Source organism: Canis lupus, chromosome 17 (assembly GCF_048164855.1).
Source record: "Canis lupus baileyi chromosome 17, mCanLup2.hap1, whole genome shotgun sequence".
Lineage (NCBI taxonomy): Eukaryota > Metazoa > Chordata > Mammalia > Carnivora > Canidae > Canis > Canis lupus.
Genome location: NC_132854.1, coordinates 32,366,286 through 32,387,076, shown reverse-complemented (window position 1 = coordinate 32,387,076; position 20,791 = coordinate 32,366,286). Strand labels below are relative to the sequence as shown.

Here is a 20,791-nt window from a genome sequence, read left to right as displayed (position 1 = left end):
CAGAGTCAAGCAATGGTATCTGCGGCCCTGAGAGGCTCTGTGATCCGTTCAGGAAGAAATCCCATCAAACTGATAGTAAGACCTAAGGAGGACAGATCTTAAGAGGCAAGAAATACCCAGAGACTGGCAGAGGGCTGAGTCCCCATGTTTCTTGGCACTTAATCCATAAGAAATCAGCCAGCAGCAAAAGAAAACCCTTTGACCTTCTGGGTGTGGTTCTCCCAGGGTTTTTACTTCCTTTTGTGAGTGAGTTTCTTTCCTTAATGTTTAACTTTTTCCCTCCTATTTTCATGAGCCAGCCCCAAACTACGGTCTTGCACACAGTATTAGTCTGCTAGGGCTGCCATAAGAAAATTTCATAAACTAAGGGGCTTAGAACAACATAATTTATTTTCTAAAAGTTTTAGAGACTGGAATGCCCAAGATCAAGGTGACAGTGGGTGACGTCTGATGAGACCTCTCTCCTTGGGTTGCAGATGACTACCTTCTTGCTATGTACTCTCACGGCCCTTCTCCTGTGTGTACTTGTAGACAGAGTTCTCTCGTGTCTCTTTTTATGAGGACACTACTTCTGTTGGATCAAGGTCCACCTGTATGACTTCACTTAACCTTAATTACCTCCCAAGAGGTCCCATCTCCAAATACAGCCACACTGAGGGTTAGGGCCTCAATATATGAATTTGGGGATGGAGAGAACACAATTTAATCTACAGCACACACCCCTTGTGCAATTTAAACTAGTTGGAGGGAAAAAAGGAAAAAGGTTTCAAGTCTAAATCCTGAGAGTGAATGATGAGCTCTGAAAAGCATAAACAAGGTAGACATAAAACATGAAAACACACGTGGCCCAAGAGGAAACTCATTAGCTAAAAAAGCCTCTATCAGCAAGAAATTCCACCCCACTTGAGATTCTAGGAAAACAGATCTTCTTTCAATTGATAGCACTTTAGGGATGCCTGGGTGGCTCAGTGGTTAAGTGTCTGCCTTCGGCTCAGGTTGTGATCCTGGAGGTCTGGGATCAAGTCCCACATCAGGCTCCCTGCATGGAGCCTGCTTCTTTCTCTGCCTGTGTGGCTTCCTCTCTCTTTGTGTCTCTCATGAATAAATATATAAAATCTTTTTTAAAAAATTGATAACACTTTAAATGAGTCATATTTGCAAATCTTCTTCCTAAATTTAAGAAATAGATTAGGCTAAGGTTCAAGAGAATTTGAGTTACATATGAGGAAAATAACTCTAGGCTACTTAGAGGAAGTGGGCACTTCCTACACTGGACATTGGATATTCCTGAGACAGGTTGCAAAAAGGCCAGGGTAGGAGGCCATCATCATCCTCTTCTCTGCTAGTGACAAAGACCAATGGGAAGAGTTAGGTGTACTCCATTCTTCTCCACACCACCCCAGCTTAGGGGAATTCAGTATGATCACAACAACAGTGCAACTGCATTTTTTTTATCCTGTCCCCATCCTCTATTAAAGGAATTTCAACCTCCTCCAAAGGTCCCTATCTGCCTCCTGCAGAACTATTTCCAAGTGTTCTAGGAGATAACTTGAACTCAGATTTCTTCCTTCTGTATAACACCTTATAGAGAAATGCTAATGAGGTCTCTGACCCTAAAGAAGCCAGGACACCTCAACCACACACTGTATCTTGCCTTTGCTACCCACCTTGTTGCTTTTGAACTGCCCACACTGGCATTTGCTGGGGCTACTATTCTGTAGCTCTCAGAACTGGAGAGAAACAGTACCCACTTGGTCTCTATGCTACAGAATTAAACCACATGGCTTCTCAGTAAATATTGACCTACATCAAGCTGACGGTCTTGATTCTTGCTGCTCTAAGTGTGAGTTCTTTCCATAAAGGCTGCTTGTTCTTCCTAACACACAGGAAACTAGGGATCATCTCTTTGGTTCTTCATGAAAGCCCAACTATATACTCAAGTTAGGTGAACACAAACCGAGTCAAGCTGACTTCCATTCTACCAAGGGAATCCAGAATGAAAGCTTTGGGGTAGGAAATCTAAACTGATATGACAGAGTTAGTTTTTTAGAAAACAAGTTTAAGCAGTGCCTGGGTGGCTCAGTTGATTAAGTGTCTGCCTTCAACTCAGGTCATGATCTCAGAATCCAAAGACAGAGCCCTGCATCAGGCTCCTTGCTCCACAAGAAGTCTGCTTCTCTCTCTCCCTCTGCCCCTCCTCCACCACTTATATACTTGTTCTCTCTCTCTCTCTCTCTCTTTCTATCTCAAATAAATAAAATCTTGAAAAGAAAAGAAAAAAAGAAGAGAAGAGAAGAGAAGAGAAGAGAAGAGAAGAGAAGAGAAGGAAAAGAAAGAAAAGAAAAGAAAAGAAAAGAAAAGAAAAGAAAAGAAACGAAAAGAAGTTCAAAATAGAGACAAAGAGAGCACTTCCAAAATGTCAAAGTAGGGACATCCAACAATTTACTACTTCCATAAAAGCAACAAGAACACTAGCAAAATTGGTCAAAATCAACTTTTTCAGGACTCTGGAAATTAACCAAAGACTTACAACAATCCAAGGAGCATTTATGACACACACACACACACACACACACACACACACACACACCTGACTCTCCTATCAACAGCAAGCTTTGTGGCATTCTAACCTTCTATATTTCTACCACACTCTTCCAAGTGTATGGTAACTGAAAATCAGCAGCTCCACAACCATGGAAGCTATGAAGACAATCAGCGTAGCAGCCACTAGTGAAAAATGAATTCCCAAAGAACTGTCACTATTTGACCTGTCTGGAAGTCCACTGGAAAATTAGCATAAAGTTTTTCTTTATTTGTCTTGACTTGAGGCTCACTCAGCAGAAGTTTTATCTTTAACACCTTAAGAATAGAACCGGCAATTATTTAAAATTGCAGCCGCTTAAGTCAGTGGCACCAGTTGACATAAACAAGGATTAGCTCAACAATTTGAAAGGAAAATCTAGGGTATGAGACATCCATAGAGGGCTTTATAACATTCAGGTATATTCCTGGAGATCAAGAAAGCCACATACAGGGATGCCTGGGTGGCTCAGCTGTTGAGTGTCTGCCTTTAGCTCAGGTCATGATCCCAGGGTCCAGGGATCAAGTCCCACATCAGGCTCCCTGCAAGGAGCCTGCTTCTCCCACTGCCTATGTCTCTGCCTCTGTCTGTGTGTTTTTCATGACTAAAATAAACAAAAATCTTTATAAAAAGAAAAAAAAAAGCCATACATAGGTAGGTCTGTGTGCCCACCAGAAAGACCTGAAAAGCCCTAATCTCTTGCAGGCTGCCTGACAGTTATGCACAAGCAGGAAGTGAAGACTAAGGCAGAGCTGGAAACTAGTAAGGATTGAAAGCATTCTGTAATTAGTTTCCTATTGCTGCTATAACAAATTACCACAAGCCTCATGGCTTAAAACAAGACAAATACATTATCTAGTATTTCTGGATGTTAGAAGTTTCACATGGGTGTCACTGGGCTTAAATGAAATGTTGGCATGCCTTTGTTCTTTCTGGAAGTTCTAGGGGGAGAATCCATTGCCTTTCCTTTTCTATCTCCTAGAGGCTGCCCATATTCCTTGGCTCATGACCCCCACATGATTCTAACTTATATCTCTGTGGTCACATCTTCTGTGATTCTCCTCTCTTCTTTTTCCCTTTTAAGAACCTTATGAGGTAACTATGAAAAGCTGCATACCAATGAATTAGATAACCTGGATGAAATGAATATACTCATAGAAAACAGAAAATACCAAAATTGACTTCAGAAGAAAAGAATATGAGTAAAACTCTAACAAGTTAAAGAGTTTGAGTTAGTAATTTAAAACTTTACATAAAGAATAAATCCCAGAACCAGGTTGTTTCACTGGTGAATTCTACCAAACATTTAAAGAATGCCAAGCCTTCATAAATCCTTCCCAAAAAATAATAATAATAAAAGAAAAGAAGGGAAATTTACCCATTTCATTCTATTACACTGATACTAAAACCAGACAAAGGTATCACAAGAAAAGAAAACTACAGACCAATGTTCTTTATGAATACAGATGCAAAAGCTTCAACTAAATACTTGTAAACCAGATCCAGAAACATATAAAAAGCAATATACACTACGACCATGTCCAAGGATTCATTCTAAGAATGCAAGGTTGGTTTGACATGTGAAAATCAATCAATAGAATATACTATATATATAAAATAAAGGACAAAAATCACATAATAATTTCAACAAATGCAGAAAAGTTATTTGACAAAATCCAACACTCTATTTTATGATTAAAAAAAAAACATTCAATGAACTAAAATAGAAAAGAACTTCTTTAACTGGATCAGAGATTCTATTTTTTAAAAATCCACAGTTAAGATAGTATTTGAGGTGAGAACCTGAATACCTTCCCCCTAAAACCTGGAAAAGACAAAGATGCCCACTCTCACTCTCTTTAATACTTTCATTCAACATTTTTACCAAAGTTTCTGTCAAGGCAACTAGTCAAGGGAGGGAGAGGCTTCCAGATTGTAAAGGACAAAGTGAAACTATCTCTATACACAAATGAATGATCTTAAAGATAGAAAATCCTAAGGAGTCTGCAAAATATTATTAGAGCTAGTAAACAATTCCAGTGACATTGTAGGATACAAGATCAATACACAAAAATCAATGACAAAAAAAAAAATCAATGACAGCAGCATCCAAAATAATAAAATGCTTAGGAATAAATTCATCAAAAGAAGTACAAGACTTGTACACTGAAAACAACAAAAATGGATGACTGCTAATAGAAAAGGAGTTTCTTTTTGGGATTCTGAAAATGTTCTGGGAGGCACCTGGCTGGTTCAGTTTGTAGAGCATGTGACTCTTGATCTCAGGCTGGTGAGTTCAAGTCCCACATTGGGCAGAGAGATTACTTAAAAAAATAAAATCTTAAAAAAAAAATTCTGGACTTAGCAGTAATGTTTGCACAACTTTTCTAATGTAAAAAGCACCGAACTGTACTTTTTAAAAGGAGAACTTATGGGCGGCCCAGGTGGCTCAGTGGTTTAGCGCCGCCTTCAGCCCAGGGCCTGATCCTGGATACCTGGGATCGAGTCCCACGTCGGGCTCCCTGCGTGGAGCCTGCCTCTTCCTCTGCCTGTGCCTCTGCCGCACTCTCTCTCTCTCTCTCTCTGTGTGTCTCTCATTAATAAATAAATAAAATCTTAAAAATTAATAAATAAATAAAAGGAGAACTTATGTGAATTATATCTCAGTAAATGTGTTTAAAAAATAAACCACTATTTTTTTAAATAGGGGCAAAGAAAGCAGTACTCACTATACTCACTCTATGTACATTAAGGAGCACGAAGTAGGTGACAAAGGACTTTTACATAAGAATAGCCTGGGTGTTTAATAAAATGCAGATTCCAAAGAAAAGAGGTACAAAGAGAGACCATAATCTACATTTCAATAGATCATCAAACATTTTTTTTTATGCATACTGCTATTGCAGAGCAATTTATGTGTAGAGAATATAAATGCTAAAGACACAGTCTCTGCCCTCAGGAAAGTTATAAAACAATATTGGATAATGTGTCTCTAGTCCTGGGATGCCATGTCATTAGTTTTGGCCTCTAGAGTCACCAGGGGTAATTTAAGCAAAGATCAAGCCAGGAATTTCAACAATTTAATTATCCTCAAGATGCTCCACAAGAGAAGGCAGCCTAGCTCCTAGGGTACATTACTGACCAAAACTTACTTAGGTCACAAGAAACCCTATCCCCCAGGACAATATTTTACACTCCTCTCTGAATTTTTGGACCCTCTACATCACTATAATTGTTGGGGGAAAGGCTATTATCAAAAGAGCAGGATAATTCAAATACACCTAAAATTCAGAAATGACTATCTTCTGCAGTCCCGCTCTACCTTTTCTCTATGTTTGGAATCTAGTGACCCTTAGCATGCACCCAAAACACTGAACATCTCATGAGGCTCCAAACACATGACATAGGTCCCCTCTTTAATACAGATTCAACGAGGGACGGCCGGGTGGCTCAGCGGTTTGGCACCGCCTTCAGCCCACGGTGTGATCCTGGAGACCCGGGGTCGAGTTCCACATCAGGCTCCCTGAGAGGAGCCTGCTTCTCCCTCTGCCTGTGTCTCTGCTCCTCTCTCTGTCTCTGATGAACAAATAAAATTTAAAAAAAATACAGATTCAATGAGGTAATCTGTGAAGGGAAATTTGCAAGTCTCTAGCATCTATGTATCTGCTAGGATAAGGAATGTCTATATCCTACATGTAACTGAGGTAAAAGTATGTATTCTAAGAAAGTGAGGCGTACAGGCCATCTCCGAATGGCAGAGTTTAACAGATAAAGAGACATGGAGAATTATGGGGTTCCTTAATGCAAAATGACAAGAGGCTCATCAAATGACTAATTTTTAAAGACAAAGAACGAGAACTTCTTCCCAGAGGTTAAGGCCTCTTTAAGTGGTAAGCCCATCATATTGCCCCATTTACAAGAGATGTGTCCTTTGTTTCAATCTTCACAACAGATAAAACATTAAGTATAATTACCAATTCATGGTACCAAATAAAAATGCTCCAAAAGTGCAAGATCTCTTCCAATCTGCAGGGCCAAGTCCACAATGGAGAAAGTGGCCTTGTAGTTAATAGGAGAGATGAATCATGTATCACAGGGAACAGTGCAATGACCACTAGATTTGGATTCTTAAGTCCTGAATTCTAACTCTATTTGCTGGCTCTACTGGGTATTTAACAGCTACATAAATTGCAAAATTCCCCCTAACAGTTCTGGGCCTCCTTTCCTCCTCCACAAAATGAGGATACTCTATTAAGTTTAATCCAAGAATAAGACGGTAGATGCTGTGGTGCACTGCCCTGATCTGCCCCCCCTTCCCCATAAGATGGAGGTACTCCTTAGTTCCTTCAGCTGCTGAGACTGTTAGGCACTGACAGCTCACACTGAGTTTCCACTCCAGAGACTGTCCTAGGCTGAAGAGAGTTGCCCTTGCCCAAAGACACAGCTCTTAAATGGAAAATGGGGAGGGAACAACTTGCAACTGATAGGGAGAAACTGTATTCAAGTCCAAGTTCCTGCCCCGACTCCTTGCAACCTTCCAGAGCCATCCCAGCTGCAGAGCTCCTTTCTCTACTCAGGCTTCCTTTCTTTCCTTCCCCAGTTAACTTCCTGCCTGCAAATCTCAGAGCTGATCTCTAGGAATCTGGCAAGTAAGGAGATCTAGGTTTCCCCCATTATCCGGATCTGAAACCTTCCATTAAGCTGAAAAGGCTTGAAGCGAAGAAGCAATTATGATTAATTTATATGAAAAGTTTCTGAGCATTCCCAACAAAATCATTAACCTCTCTTAGGCTTTTCTGATACCTTAGGACCCATCTTGCTAGCAGATGCACAACATAAATCAAGATAGAGCACAGCTGCTCCGAGACACAGCTCAGAGCTCTGGTGACTCAATGCTGAGATGCTAGGTGTGGTTCCCTGGGGAAGGAGCCTGGTGGTGCTGCTCTCGATCTTCCTCAGGGTGCATGCTGCCTCTGAAAGATCTCCTGCAGAACAAATGCTGAATACTATTCTTGCTTTTTGCCTTTTTTCATAAAAATGAAAATCTTCGGATTTCTTTTAGTAAGCAAAAAAACAGTGGTCTTTCATAAAACAGAAATGGCAGAAGGCAAACTTTCAAAAAACAGAGGTTACCTATAATGTTAACCAATTGCACTTTGCAAACTGTGAAGTAGTACTCGAATGTTTTACATGGTAACACCAGCCCATGGATGCACTGGGGAGGAAGTCAGTAAGAAAACAGCTACAGTCCACTCCCCCAAACGAAGGGGACCAACTCCCCATCTCTTTACCATCTCACACCAACACTTTCCTCTCTCTAACCACTGAGCTGAGCACACAAACTTCTCAGATGCATGCATCTGCTGCTCCAAGAGCAGTCCAGGCTACTGTAAGCACCTCTTCCTCCAGCTGCTGCCCAACTCCTGCTGTCCTTTGATTTACCAACACCTTATACTCCCTGCTCAGCCTCTGAAGCACTGTTCCTTCCAGCATCTCAGCAAGAAAAGACTCACAAGGCACCTACAGTGTATAGTCACAAGGCACCTACAGTGTATAGTCAGTGTATTCCACCCCCTCCCATGGCCCACAGAGTTCTTTTTTTTTTAAGATTTTATTTATTTATTTATTCATGAGAGACAGAGAGAGAGAGAGACAGAGAGAGAGAGAGAGAAAGAGAGAAGCAGAGACACAGGCAGAGGGAGAAGCAGGGAGCCTGATGTGGGACTCGATCCTGGGACTCCAGGATCACACCCTGGGGGCGAAGGCAGGGGCTAAACTGCTAAGCCATCCAGGGATCCCCAGTTCTTTTAAGCTCCTTTCCTTCTCCCCAGTCCTTGGCAGAGAACTCTCCCAGAAAGCCAAGCTGCCTGGGTCTTGGGTGTAAATCTGTGGATTGTATGCATGGGGCTTTTCATTTTTTTTCACTTTCCCAGGCTAAGCAGCAGACTTTGTCCTCTTCTCCCTCAGCCTTGAAAACAGTGGGGGCTTTCAAGGTTATCAATGATACCAACCTCTCCCCATTCCATAAATCTGCCTTCCCCATTCCCCTTTCATCAGCCACATTCCTCAAAGGATTCCAAGGACAAGTTCAACTGTTTTTCTGTTCCCTTTGGGTCTATGTGGTTCCCTTTAATGATGAGTGAGCTCTCAAGAAGTAGAAGCAGAGTGGATATTGTAGGAAAAAGAAACAGTACAGACAAAAATGAAGAAAGAAGGTGTGTGATTGGTCCTGCAGACTGAAGGAGACTCATGCAAGGAAGTATTGGAAGGCAAGGCTGGAAAAGGACATGGTGGTCAGATTGCTAAGAGAATTACAAGCCAATCCAAGGCATTGAGAATACACATCACAGAACACCAATTTGCAAACTGATATCCCCCCAAATTCATCTCAGGACACCCACTGTGGGAGTGGCAACAAGAGTATTTTATGGCCAGATAAGTATGGGAAATGGGAACCCCACAACCGACATCTGTTATTAAAGGCTCAAAGAAGCATATTAGGGATCCCTGGGTGGCGCAGCAGTTTGGTGCCTGCCTTTGGCCCAGGGCGCGATCCTGGAGACCCGGGATCGAATCCTGCGTCAGGCTCCCAGTGCATGGAGCCTGCTTCTCCCTCTGCAATGTCTCTGCCTCTCTCTCTCTCTGTGTGACTATCATAAAAAATAAAATTAAAAAAAAAAAGAAGCATATTAAAGGCTCAAAGAAGTTCCACGGTGAAAATTACCACCCTCACAGCTAATTTACTTACCCCAGTGCTTTCAAATCTATGAAGCCTTTATTGTGGCTAAAGGCAATTACCACATTCTACAAGAACATGCTCTGGGAAACGTTGCTATAAGTTAGGGGTTAGTACCTGAAGATATTTGGAAAAGGAAATGACACAACTAAACCAATGCAGTTGGACAATCAAGTTGAAGTTCAGAATGTATTGGAGAAAAGAAGGCAAAGAGAGATAAAGAGGTTTTGGCAAGAGTTGAGATAAAGATGTATAGATCCAGACCATGGGACTGTGCTAAGAATGGAAAAGAAGAGTGAAAATTAATAGAAATTGTTGGCTGGAATTAGTAGAATTTAACTTCCAACCAAAGTTAGGAAGATTCTAAGGAAAGAAAGGAAATAAGTCTTGGACCCTGGTTTCTGGTCAAAAGAATAATTTCAAGACTGAGAGAAATAGGGACAATAGAGGGAAAAGGTAATGGGTTTGATTTCAGATATGGACATTTCATGTCCATGATATCCAGGACTTTGTTTCTCTTGTTCTATTATGAATTCCCACAGCTTAACACATGGTATTTTTTTTAAAGCTTTTATTTATTTATTCATGACAGCAGAGAGAGAGAGAGAAAGGCAGAGACACAGGCAGAGAGAGAAGCAGGCAGGCTCCAAGCAGGGAGCCTGACGTGGGACTGGATCCCAGGCCTCCAGGATCACACCCCAGGCCGAAGGCGGCGCCAAACCACTGGGCCACCCGGGCTGCCCGACACATGGTAAATTCTCAATTAATGTGACTGAATAAGTGAAAAGGACCCCAATAAAAAATAATCATAAAATATGTAACAAAAAACATGGGACTTCTGTGAAAGGGGCTGTAGATAAATCAAAACTGAGTCTTCGGTCTTAGCATATCATCTCATTCCAAATCCACACATAGAAGAAGAAAGTAGGGCTCCTAATATCCAGAAAAAGAAATTATGGAGAATGGAGTATCACTTTCGAAACACTGAGTTATATTTTAAAGAAGATAAATGGGGAAATAGAATCATCAAAGGACACAAAAATAGTAATCAGCAGGGCGTAGAAAAAGCTAAGATAGTGACTGAAATGATGTCAAAGAAAAAAGAAATGGCTACAGCAAAAACCCTACATGTAGGTGGGATTATAAAATATATTTTATATGCTTGTATTCTTAAAGGTTGTTATTTTTTAGGTGAAAAAGGCCCTCTACCTCAAGAAAGAAGAGGAGAAAAAGAGAGTTTAAAAATTGCATGCTTTAGGCTCACAGAAATCTATTGTCTGCCAGCATCAGACATGGTATTTACTTCAAACCATATTCAGTCATGTACAGTATTTCAAAACTGCCACCCAATAATTTAAAATGACAAGAAAAATAATATAATGCATGCATGCCTGATTTCTCCTTCTCCCATCCCACAATAAGGGTGAGAGGTCTAAAGGCTCTTGATTATTCTCCCACCAGAAGTAGCAAAGGCTTTGAAAATAGCAAAGTTGGATTTGATTTCTACTTGAATGTTTCCCTGGATGACCTGAAGCTCATTGTTTCATTCTCTGGGAAGGGAAGGAGAACATTATGGAACATTAGCATGGGGCAGGTGGATGGCCTGGTGGTGTTTCTGTTTTCCCCTCCATGGAGTCTCTTCTCTTTCAGGGACTTATGTGCAGGCACTAGCAGAGTACTATAACTAAATCTCAACTTGTCACTGATTAAGAACTTTCAGAAATGTCTTATAACAGGACCTTTCACAGTATGGACACAATCCACATTCTACCCAAGATTATTCCCTTTTCTTTGAAACTATACTCTGCCAAGCACATGGACCTAGTCACAATTTCCTAATGGACTACACCTGTTCATGTCCTCTTGCCTGTGCACCTTCTGAATTCCCTCTGCTTGGAATTCCCTATACCTCCTCTGTAAGAGATTTTAACCTCCTTGGGGAAATCTCTCCACCCATGGCCATGAAACGTATCAAAGGAGAGGTGAAGAAGTAGTCTAGGAGAAAGTGAGGCTGTTATCTATTTAAAATGCAGGGCTTATCCTTTATTTAAAAAATTAAAAATCAACCTAAAATAGTGATAATGTATGGCTGATAACATCACAAAAACAGAGACATCCAGATACTTAAGAATCTTCATGGAAATACACACCACCACCTATGAAGTATTCTTGTCCCTAAAAGAAAAAAAGAAAAATCAAACCTGCATCTAATCAAGACTTTAAACCTAACACCTATTTATAGGAAGCATGGGCAACCACATCACAAAGATGTAATCAACAAAATCCAGGAAACTGTACACAGTGAATGATCATATTTTGTCAACAATGCAATTATGAGCAAAATCAAAAGAGATGTTGGGGAAGAGTTTTAGATTAAAGGAGACTTGAAAGAAATCTCAACCAGGGATCCCTGGGTGGCGCAGCGGTTTGGCGCCTGCCTTTGGCCCAGGGCGCGATCCTGGAGACCCGGGATCGAATCCCACGTCGGGCTCCCAGTACATGGAGCCTGCTTCTCCCTCTGCCTGTGTCTCTGCCTCTCTCTCTCTCTCTCTGTGTGTGACTATCATGAGTAAATAAATTTAAAAAGAAAAAAATTAAAAAAAAAAAAGAAATCTCAACCAATTGCCATGTATGTGCCTTATTTGGATTTTAATTCAAACTGTTTAAAAATAGATGAAATATCAGAAATCTGTGAATATTTGTTGATATTAAGCAACTGTTATTAATTTTTTTTTAATTTTTTTATTTATTTATGATAGTCATAGAGAGAAAGAGAGAGAGAGGCAGAGACATAGGCAGAGGGAGAAGCAGGCTCCATGCATTGGGAGCCCGATGTGGGATTTGATCCCGGGTCTCCAGGATTGTGCCCTGGGCCAAAGGCAGGTGCCAAACCGCTGCACCACCCAGGGATCCCAACTGTTATTAATTTCTAAGGGGTAAATACTGGTGTTTGAAATACGTTTGAAAAAAAAAGATCTCTTAGGGCCTCATCTGACTCAACCTCACCCCTATCTCAAAAGTGAGACCCCCACAATTTAGAGATATCAGTGTAGAACCTGAGAAGAAAGCAAAATGTTCTTGACCCCTAAAAACAAACGTCACCATCTCAGTATAAGACAAGTATTTGAAAGGGAATATAAATAGGTAGCCAAAAGATAGCGTTGGTGTTTTTCTTTTCTGTTTCAGGGACTCCTTACTTGTGCCCCAGGACTTGAAGCCCAATAACAGGGCCCATTAAATAAAGACATCTCTATTTCACAGTCCTCTTCGAGGATTCTTTAAATAATGATTTATGAATATGGCAAAAAACTAGTTTAAAAAGATGAAACTCTTTCTTGTAATGAATTATTTATGAAGCATTTATTGATCCCAATAAACTGATAAATTGGGTTTGCACTTAAGCTCATTTTCAATACCAGTTCTTAGATTTTAAAACATTACCTTTAATTATCAGAACAATGAAGACTCTTAAGACAACCAGTACAAGGGTGGTTATCCTTTTTTTATCACTTTATTTTATTCTATCTTGTTTTATTTAATTAATCTATTTATTGAGAAAGAGAGAGATTGCACATGAGTGGGGTAGGGAGGGAGGGGGTGGAAAGAGAGAGAATCCTAAGCAGGCTCCACACCCAGCGCAGGGCCCAAGGTGGAGCTTGATTCCATGGAGATAATGACCTGAGCTGAAATTAAGAATTAGATGCTTAACCAAGCACCCCCAGGCACTCCTTTTTTTTTTTTTTTTTTTTTTAAATCATAAGTGTATTCTTTAATCCCTATCCACTATTTCCTTCATCCTCCCCACCCATCTCCCCTCTGGTAACCATCAGTTTGTTCGCTATAGTTAAGAGTCCATTCATTTATCAATGGACAATTGAACTGCTTCCATAGTTTGGCTATTGTAAACAATGCTAAACATAGAGTGCATGTATCATTTTAAATTAGTGTTCTTGTATCTTTTTGGTAAATATCCTGTAGAGTAATTCCTGGATTGTAGGGTAGTTCTATTTTTAATTTTTTGAGGAACTTCCATAATGTTTTCCATAATGGCTGAACCAACCAACAGTGTAAGGGAGTTCTTTTTTCTCCACATCATTGCCAATACCTGTTGTTCCAAAGGATAATTTTCAAATATTAGAAACATGACTTTCAAGCCAATATAAAGTTAATGTATCAAAATCTGTTTTCAATTTAGGGTGCTTGGATGGCTCAGTAAGTTAAATGTCAGCCTTCTGCTTGGGTCATAATCCCAAGGTCCTAGATCAAGCCCCACTTTGGGCTACCTGATCACCCAGGAGTCTGCTTCTCCCTCTCCCTTTTCCCCTCCCCCTGGCTCATGTGCGCTCTCTCTCTCTCTCAAATATATAAATAAAACCTTTTAAAAATTGTATTCAACTCATTTTTTTAAGGTTTCTTTAATCTATTTATAAGAGAGAGCAAAAGCAGGGGGAGCAGTAGGCAGAGGGAAATGGAGAGGCAGGCTAACCACTGAGCGCCCCATGTGGGGCTTGAATCCCAGGACCCCAAGATCATGATCTGAGCAGAAGGCAGATACTTAACCAACTGAGTCACTCAGGTGCCCCCAACTCATTTATTAAAGAAGAAACTAGTAGGGATTTGAAGAACAGATGTGTGTGTATGTTTATATTTACAGGCATTTAGGAATGCTGAAATAAATTTGCTAACAGATGCAAAACTGCTTATTATTACCTTGTAGTAAAATAAAATATAATATCTGGGGTCATGTTTTTTATAAAAGCAAACCAACAGTATCTCTAGTCATCAAAATTCATTTGCATCGCTATGGACAAGAATTACTTGCATTACGAATAGCGTTTTAACAAGTTAACTTCCTCCCTACAGTGATGTAAAATAGTCTAGTCAATAGAAAGGCAATCAAAGAAGTACACACCTATAAACCATATAGTCCTCCTAGGATCCACTAGACCATCATTTCTCAACCTTGGCACCATTGATACTTGGGGCTAGATAATTATTTGTTGTGAGAGCCTGTTCTGTGCATTGTAGAATGTTTAACAGAATCTTGAGCCTCTACCCACTAGGTGCCAGTGGCACATGCCTCACACATTTCTGACAATCAAAAATGTCTCCAGGTAGATCCTAAGAGTTCTAATCACAAGGAAACTTTTTTTTCTGTATGTATGTGAGATGATCATCATTTCACAATATACAAAAGTGAAGTCATTGTGCTGTACACCTTAAATTTGTACAGTGCTGATGTCAACTATATCTCAATAAAACTAAAATAAAAATGTCTCTAAGACACTGTCAAAATGAGAACCACTCCTCTAGACCATGCCCCAAACACCACAGAAAGGACATCTCCTGGTCCCCTTTGCACACTTTCACATCTTAAATAATGTTTCCTGACAAGCCAGAACCAGTATTTCCCCCCACATCTTCTGTACCCATCCTGTACAATAGAAAAAACCCTCCGAACTGGGTAGAAGTAGAGTTTTTAGAGAAAGCCAGAAATATTCTGAACCTTGGCTCTTTTGAGTGAAGTTCCAGGGCTACAGTGGGGGGAAGTACAGTGGAAACTCTTTTAAATAAATAAAAGGATTCAAGAGGAGACAGAACATGAGTGTCGGCTCTCAGCTATAGTTCAGGAAAATAGCAAGCCACAGAGAAGTTCCCCGCCTATATAGTGAAGAGTAGAATAGCACAGGGCTTACCTAAGCAAGGGAGAGTTAGAGACAATGCTTTGAATTTTATAAGACCTAGGAATTCAAAACCTAAGCAGGACCTAGTTTTTCATGAGAGAGATTAAGCCAGAAGGGCTAAACTAAAGCTAAAACAAGAGGAACCTCCCTCAGAAGGGTGCAGCACAGTTAGTCCTACAGGGGATTAGCTAGAACAAGCTCATGCCAGAAGACTGCTGGCTGAAGGGAGCTGAGGAGAGCCCAGCCAGGATCTATCTCAGCTCAGTACGCATTCAAAGGAATACCCCACATTGCCGGTGCTGAAGGCCCAGAGGAACAGGTCATAAACTGGCATAAGACAGAGGGAGCACAAAGAAGCAACCCTTCTCTCTCCATCACTGTGCTCTGTATTCCATCATAGAGTGTAGGCTGAAGTCCATGGGGAAAGGTGAATAAAACCTAAAATGTCCTGTGACTAGACCCAGTCTGAGGTGACTGAGAAATCACTGAATATGACAGAGGTTCCCGGAGGTTACTAGATTGAATTTTATGCTATGCTCAGATTGGGAGTTCAGGGCCCCAAAATAAAATTTTATAGATTAATAAAGTTATATTTTTGCACACTCAAGTTGATGACTATAAAATATGTGCCAGTGCTGGGATTGGAAAGACGCTGGACTGTCCAGAAGCCTGAGCTTTTCCTACAGGTACACATGGAGCTTGCTGTGGAAAAATAAGAATGAACTAAAGAGAATGAACAACCACCAACAGAAAAAATTCTCCAGGAGCTAGGAATTCAATCATCTGCAAAACTGTAGGAGACAATGGCCTATCCCCACTGCATGGTTGTGCACTTACTACAAAATATCTGCAGCATAAATCTAAGTAACAGATGATTATTTTCAATAGCATAGGTTATTTCTCGTGCATTTTAGCCACCATATCACAAACAAATGAGTTATAGAAAACAGATATTCAAGATTTCAATATATTGATTGAGTTGCAATCAGAAGAGTAAATCATTTATAAATTCAATAACTGTTCACTGAGTGTCTTATGTGTTTGATACTGATCTAGGCATTGGGGACAGAACAGTGACAAATGAACGAATAACCTGCTCTCCTGATGTTTATGCTCTAGAGAGAAAGACAGGCATAACTCTCCAAAAACCATATAAATATGTGATGGGTACTATAAGAAAAATAAAGGAGGGTAGGGAGGCACAGGGAGTAACATGTGTTAGGCGAATATTCAGAGAAAGCTTCCCTGATAAACAAAGTCATGAATAAAATGAAGGAACAAATTACTGGCTAGCAGGAAAAGAATGTTCTAGACAGGGAATAATAGGTTTGCAAAACCAGAGGTATGTGTGCTGGGACTGTTCGAAGAACAGCAAGGAAGCCACTGGGGAAGGAGCAAATGAGCAAGAGAAGAAGATGATAGGAGTTAAGGACAGAAGGGAGGTGGGAACAAGGTTATGTTGGTTAAGGACTTTTGGCCCTGATTTTGATGATAAGAGAATCCACTGGAAAGTTGTTGAAGAGAAGCATAAAATAATCTGTAGTACTGCTGCATTGAAAATAGACTCTAAAAAAAAACAAAAACAAAAAAAAAGAAAATAGACTCTAAAAGTAACAAAATGGAAACAAGGAGACTACCTAGGAGGTTTTGCAACAGATCAAGTGAAATTAGTAGGGTAACAATGAATTCCTAAGAAATTGTCACATTTAGGATACATTAGTAAGGTAGAGTCAGGGGGTCCCTGGGTGGCTCAGAGGTTTGACGTCTGCCTTCAGCCCAGGGCGTGATCCTGGAGACCCAAGATTGAGTCCCACGTTGGGCTCCCTGCATGGAGCCTGCTTCTCCCTCTGCCTGTGTCTCTGCCTCTCTCTCTCTCTCTCTCTCTGTCTCGTGAATAAATAAATTAAAAAAAAAAAAAAGAAAGAAAGAAAGGTAGAGACAAACAGGAATTGCTGCTAGATTGAATATAAGACATGAAGGAAAGGGACAAGTTAAAAATAACTTCCAAAAAAAAAAAAAACTTCCAATTTCTTTTGGCCAAGAGTTACCATGCATTGAAGACTAGGGAATAAGCAGTTTGGCGGGAGAATTAATAATTTGGAAATGTTAAGTAGATGTTGGATATTCAAGTCTAGAATTCAGGAAAGAGGTTAGGGCTGAACATAATGTTTTTAGAAGTCATCAGCATATGGATGATATTTAAAGCCATATTTCTTTATGAGTTCCCCAAGAGTACTTTTGTCTTGAAGAACTTCCAAATTTATAAAAGAAAAAAAAATGTTGTCAATTTGCAGCCTAAAATCCAAACTCCTAGAAAAGATTTTCTTTTTCATCTTTTACACCTCTCGAATAAGGGTCTCAGCTGCATAGGACAAAATTATTTCTATCATGATAGATGGTATTCCATCTAGGTTAGGTCAAAAACCTGTATTTATTAAAGTCTTAAAACAAGAGACTGACATTTCCCTTCTTATTGCTTTGTTCTTTTGCATAATACATGTTGAAAATATGTATGCTCAGTTTTCTGTAGTGGACTTTACAAAAAGTGTCACAGATACAGTTATTAAAATCATTCAGTAAACATGTGCAACTGATTAATCATTGCCAGTTAATTGAATTATTAAAATAAATAGTAGGCAATAGATTAAAAATTCTTGTGTTCTTGACCAAGGCTGGTTGTTCAAGTCATGGAATCATTTTACAAAAATTTATTGTACTCTGAACTCCTATTCAGGATTTCTTGAAACAGAATATTTGCCAAATAATAAATAAAGGCAAAAGGGGCAATGTGATCTATGATTTTTATTTTTTTTATTTATTTATTATTTTTTTTAAGATTTATTTTCTTTATTCATTCAGAGAGACCGAAGAGAGAGGCAGAGACACAGGCAGAGGGAGAAGCAGGCTCCATGCAGGGAGCCCGACATGGGACTCGATCCTGGGTCTCCAAGATCACACCCCAGGCCGCAGGAGGCGCTAAACCGCTGTGCCACCGGGGCTGCCCGATCTATGATTTTTATAGATAGCACACTGAAAATGAATTAAATGTGAAGCAGCAAGGAAATAGATTTTTGTGACTTTAGCTAGACAAGTGCAAAAAATTATATTAATATTGACATTTTCATAATATCTATAAGTAATAATGATTTCACATATTTTCTCATGAGAATCAATGTGCAAAACATGTTAATTATAATTAATAGCATTATATAATTGCCTCTGAGAACTATAAGAAAAACGTGAAGAACACTTTGCTGATATTGATAAACTTAGAACTGCTTTTCAACTTATGCCATACCTCTTTGAATTCAATGTTAACAATACTGAATTGACACCAGAGTTAGTGAATTTACTTAAGCTGGATAGACGTAATTTTCAAATTCATATTTGGCTTCAAAGTCAAATTGATGCTTTTAAAAAAAGATGAACCCTGGGGTGCCTGGATGGCTCAGTCAGTTAAGTGTCTGCCTTCAGTTCAGGTCATGATCTCAGAGTCCTGGGATTGAGCCCGGCATTGGGCTCTCTGTTCAGTGAGAATCTGTTTCTCTCTCTACCTCTGCCGCCCCCCTCCAACTCCTATTCTCTCTTTCTCTCTCTCTAATAAATACATAAAAATCTTAAAAAAAAAAAAAAGATGAACCCATTTTAACAATGTGCACATAAGAGAACAATTACTTTTCCAGTTTCAATTTAATTATTGGAAAACTTTTAAGTATTTTGGAAAAGCTTGGATATGTGAATCTGCTTTTCAGCTATGTATTTTATCAAATCTGAATGCAGATCAAGTATTCCCAATGAAAAGTCTGTAGTTAACATCCACATTGAGATGTGCTCTAAATGTAAAATACATACCAGATGTCAAAGACTTGGTAGGAAAAACAGAATGTAAAATATTTTATTAATACTTTTTATATAGATCACATGTTGAAATTATAATGTTTTGGCTATATTAGATTAAATAAAATATATTATTAAAATTAATTTTACTTGTTTCTTTTTTTAATATGGTTATAGAATATCTGAAATAACATATATGGCCTACATTTATTTCTGTGGGGCAGTACTAGTCTGAGATAACAGCAGCAGTGAGTGTGCTTTCATATTGGAGGGTACAGGTAGGTCAGAGAGAATGCTGCTATGTAGCCAATACGTACTAGATGCAAAATGTCTAAATAAGAACACCTCCATTCTTTGGTATATTTTACACATGTTATATCAGAAGCATATTTTTTTTAATCCAGTAAGATATTCATTTTCTGTTTAAGACTTTAAGTAGAAAGAGGTTCTTCCCACCCAAAAAGACCAAATTCACCTACTGACATTAAACTCGAAAAATTTGGCAGCGAGGTTGCAGATGACAAAGAACATTGATACCAAATATTCAGATTAAAGAGTCAAACAGCATATTCCCAAAACCTTACAGTAAAGCAGGCAACCAGCCTTTACAAAGCATTTCATAAGGCAATCAATGTACTTGAAATAGATTTAATATGTAGATATTATACCTTGAACAAGTACATGAGCAAAGATCAACTCTTATGAGTCCTGAAGCAGCCAGTCCAGCATAGATAGTGATGAATCTGCAGAAAGCATCCACAAAGCCAGAAAGTAAAAGAGGCTGCCCAGACCAGTTATTCTTCCTTCTAGGCACACTAAGTGCTGCAAGCACTGATTTAGTAAGAAAGAATTGTTAGCTAATATTAAAGCTTACTGTAAACTATTCATAGTTGGCGCATATTTTATGCATGTATTATCTGTAAGGTAAAAAGTAAAGAGAACGAAGTCTCAATCAGTAACTTGAGTTCCTGAATTCGCAACTTAATTTTTTAAAAAAATTATTTATTCCTGAAAGACACATAGAGAGAGAGGCAGAGACATAGGCAGAGGGAGAAGCAGGCTCCATGCAGGGAGCCCGACGCAGGACTCGATCCCAGGACTCCAGGATCACGCCCTGGGCCAAAGGCAGGCGCTAAACCAGAGCCACCCAGGCGCCCCTCGCAACTTATTTTTTTATTTTTTTACCATTTTTCACAAAATGGTAGGTTTTGTTTTTTTGTGTTTTGGAGTTTTTTGTTTTGTTTTGTTTTGTTTTTTTGTTTGTTCTGTTTTGTTTTAACCATGTTTCACAAAAACCTACTTTAAACAATCCATCCAGGGACATTTACAGGAAGATTGAGGGACTGAGTGGACTTTTGCTGACTAGACACTGGTGCTGTATCAAGAACAAACGAAATGAACAGTCCCTGCTGAAGAATTCAGTTTGAGGCCTGCTTCCATCTGGACGGGCTACAGCTCGCCCTAATACCTTCACAACCTCATTACCTCAACACCTGCACTGTAACTCCCCATCCTGAAGAATAATACATGGAAGAGATTACCTGGACGAGGCGCTGTGAGAAGAGCTCATGGAGAGAAGGGGAGCGCGGGCTGACCTGCGCGCTGGACTTGGACGTTCAGAGGCTCCTCACCTCCCCCGCCGCCTTGCAGGCACGGTCTGTCCCCACGCTCGGCCCACGACAAGCCCCCTTCTTCAGTTCCTTTGCGGGTTACACCCGCCGCCTACCGTCCCTTCCTCGAGGCGCTCCTCGGCCATCGGCCTACCGCGGCCAGGTTCACAGGTCGCCTGAGGAACTTCGGAGGGTGCGAAACCAATATGGACGCCGAGAGGGCAGCCCGGCCCATCTGCAGTTTCACTTTCGCAGTTTCATTAAGAGAGCGACCCTCCCCCCCCCCCAAAGGGAAATGATCTTCCCAACGAATCATCCGACTAACGGAACGTCACAGCGCCTG

General features: G+C 40.0%; 1 long non-coding RNA gene across 2 annotated transcripts in view; it reads right to left on the bottom strand.

Moving 5' to 3' along the window:
• LOC140608011 (uncharacterized) overlaps window positions 1–20,744 on the bottom strand; it is a 261,913-nt gene extending 241,169 nt beyond the window's left edge. For both annotated transcript variants that reach the window (XR_012009955.1, XR_012009954.1), the window contains exon 1: window positions 20,380–20,744. This is a non-coding gene — a long non-coding RNA (uncharacterized lncRNA). The remainder of the gene's footprint in view (window positions 1–20,379) is intronic.
• Window positions 20,745–20,791: the final 47 nt, after the last annotated feature.